The sequence below is a fragment of the Arabidopsis lyrata genome (assembly GCF_000004255.2).
Source record: "Arabidopsis lyrata subsp. lyrata unplaced genomic scaffold ARALYscaffold_734, whole genome shotgun sequence".
Classification (NCBI taxonomy): domain Eukaryota; kingdom Viridiplantae; phylum Streptophyta; class Magnoliopsida; order Brassicales; family Brassicaceae; genus Arabidopsis; species Arabidopsis lyrata.
Window position 1 is genome coordinate 1 of NW_003302086.1, and position 3267 is coordinate 3267.

Below are 3267 nucleotides of genomic sequence, written 5' to 3' on the forward strand. Positions count from 1 at the left end.
ACTAGTGTAAATGTATCCAAGCGGTGTGAAGCATTGCCTCACCAAAACCTGACAGTAACGGATGATTACAAACAAACATCAGTTTATTCGGTTTCTCAGGTTACCAAAGTTTGTGCCTTTCATTTACTTGAGGAGAAAAAAAGCAAACTTAATACAGTAACTGAGAAAGGATTGAATACCAGCTGTAGAAAGCCGTTTTGCCTCTGCGGTGGCCCAGTTCACAAATTCATCAGTTTGTCCTTCCACGAATGGTTCGAGTTTGATTTTCAGTGTAGCGACGAGCTTGTCTACTCTATCGTTTTGCATCGCCTGCAAAAAGTTCCAAAGAAAACATACAGATATGTAAACAACAAGGCATAAGAAAACAGTTAACAGAGAGGGAAAACAACCTACTTTGATCTTTTCCCGAAGCATCTGTTTTCTAATCTCAGGCTCATAAGATTCTAATTCAGCATCGATTGAGGCTATTGAAGCAAGTGCAAGTTGCCCAACGTACTCCTCAAAGAGCTCGCTACCAAAGAGCATACCAAACACAGCTGCAGGATCAACCATTGCATCCCTGGAAGAAAATGAAAGTGAAATTCACATACTAAAGCAATTAAGCAATTATACCAATCACATTCTCAAATGACGTAGAAGTTATCTCTAGAATTGAAAGGAATGGCCTTTTATGTGGGAAAACCGAAATTTTTCTTCAAATGTAGAATGAATCATGAGGAATGGAAATAGTGTGAAAACTTACTGTTGAACCCCTTGTTTTCCAAATTTGTCATAAGCTGTTCGCTTCTCCGGATCGCTAAGAACTTGGTAAGCTTCACCTAGTATCTTCATTCACACATAACAATTTACAGGTTCAAGCGATCCAGAATATTATTCAATCAAACACTCGTTGAAAACCCTTGTGAAGTAGAGGTGATTCTATATTTTGCTCAAAAAAAAGGTGAAGTACCAAAATGACCTGAAAGTTTTTAGCAGCTTGAGGATCACCAGGGTTCTTGTCTGGATGAAATTGCCTTGCCTGCAAAAAATAAGAGCCATGAAATAATCTACCAAAATCGATCTTATAATCAAACCTAAAAAAAGCTTCCAAATTTGGAAACACAACAAGTTTCTTTCTTCTAATCCAATATCTGATTCTAAATATCATAATCAAATCTACGAATCTTTATTCTTGGACTCTAAACAAATCTCTGTGACAATCGACCTGGAAACAATCATAGAGATGGAAAGCTGATGATAAACAGAAAGACTTACTTTAACATAATAAGCCTTCTTAATCTCAGCACCAGACGCGTCAATCTTGACGCCTAATATGTCATAGTACTCACTCTCCTTCACCATAGCTCAACTCTCAAACTGATGTTAAAAGGATACAAAAAGACACAAAATTTGTTAGACCCCTCGAGCTCCCTAGTAAATCATAGGAAATAATGCGAAAAAAATGAAATCAGAGGAGATAAAAGGGAAATGGTAACCGTTGATTATAGATCTTAGAAAACTTTGGAGGAATTAGGAAATAAAAATCAAATTAGAACACACTAATTTGATTTTGCATAAGAAAAAAAAAAAAAAAAACTCGAAATCAAAAGAGATGAAGACAGAGACTTACTGCTGTTCGCGAAGCACAAAAACTGGAAAGAAGATTTCAGATTTGGTAAGTTTAGGATCATCAGACAGCGGAGGAGACAGGGATGTTAAAACGGGCCTGAAGCCCGCGGGCCTAAACGGGTATTGCATAATATTGTTTAGCCCGAACCCGTTTATTTAATTTATTTTTACACGGGCTTTAAAAGTACAGGCCCGTTTATGTTTGATAAGAAACGGGTTTAAGAAAAATTTTAATGGGTAGCCCGTTTAGCGGAACTAAATGAAGCTACGTCGTTTTAGTTTAGGGTTGCACTAGGTCGTCTCTCTCTAAGATCTCAACGAGAGTGTGTTTTTGATAATCTGAAATCGAAACAGCTCCCATAGCTTCTTCTCAATTGTTGTTACCCTTCTCCCAAATTCACGACTTTCTTCTGGGTTCGTCGGAAAACTTGAGATTATATCTGTTGTTTTGTGATAAAAAAAGAAGCTTTAAAGCTGTGAGGTTCGTGAGGGAAGTGAGTGAGGTTAGTGGTGAGATTGATGTCTACGAGGACGAGTCGTGTGACTGTTGCGGTTGTAGGAGACTCCGGTCAATTGACATGGGTTTGTTGTTGTGTTCCTTGAGTTGAGTTTTCTGGTAGGATCTGCGGTGAGTTTGAATTTATGAGGGTTTCTAATCAGAGCTTGAAGAAGAAGAATTGTAGCTTAGTTACGTTTGGGCATTGCAACTTTCTCTTCTCACTCCTTATATTCAGGTACTTACTACTTCTCTCTTATCACTTGTGCGTTCGGATTCGATTTGGGTTTGTTTGTTTAGTGTTTGTTTTGTCACTGGTTTGATAGTTGTTGTAATCTGTGATCATAGAGAAGCATTTGGAGAACACACTTAGCAGAATTTTGGGTCCTATGGGTTTGTGAGCAAAATTGGCTTACTTGAGAGATTAGTATAGATATGAAGGAAGAAGATATCTGTGTAAAATATAGTTCATCGTTAGTATAGAAATGAGATTAGTATCATGAACGTTTGTATAGATATGAGATGGATTAGTATTTCAAAGTTAGTATAGATATATCTAAGAATCTAAAGCTTATGCTTGGACTCTGAACAAATCTCTGTGACAATCTATCTGAAAACAATCATAGAGATGGAAAGCTAATGATAAACAGAAAGACTTACTTTAACATAATAAGCCTTCTTAATCTCAGCACCAATTGACGCCTAATATGTCATAGTACTCACTCTCCTTAGAGCTGTCAATTGGGCGGGCTGCCCGTGGGCTTGCCCAGTCCAAATGCACGCGGGCGGGCTATGGTCCAGACCAAAAAAGAAATGGTCCAATTGGGCTTGTGACTTGTTTTGTCCGCGGACATAATGGGCGCGACCAAATGGACATTGGGCTTGCCCAAATTTGTAAAATATCGAGGGTTTGAAGATTTGGGGGAAAATTCCAAATCCCTCTCTTCTCATCTCACCTCTCCGCTCTCGATACCTTCTTCTCTTCTTCGAATTGCTCCATATCAATCTCCATCTCTTCATATATCTGCTTCATCTCTTTGTCCCTCAGGTAATGATTTAATGGGTTTTTCTCTTTGTCTCTCTCTCTCTCTCTCTCTCTCTAAAGCTCTGTTCTTCATACTCTTGGTTTATTCATTTGCTGGGATTTGACGATTATGGGTTTA

General features: G+C 38.3%; 1 pseudogene; it reads right to left on the bottom strand.

The window, feature by feature from the left end:
• Positions 1-9: 9 nt before the first annotated feature.
• Positions 10-1719, bottom strand: LOC9298379 (annotated as a pseudogene).
• Positions 1720-3267: the final 1548 nt, after the last annotated feature.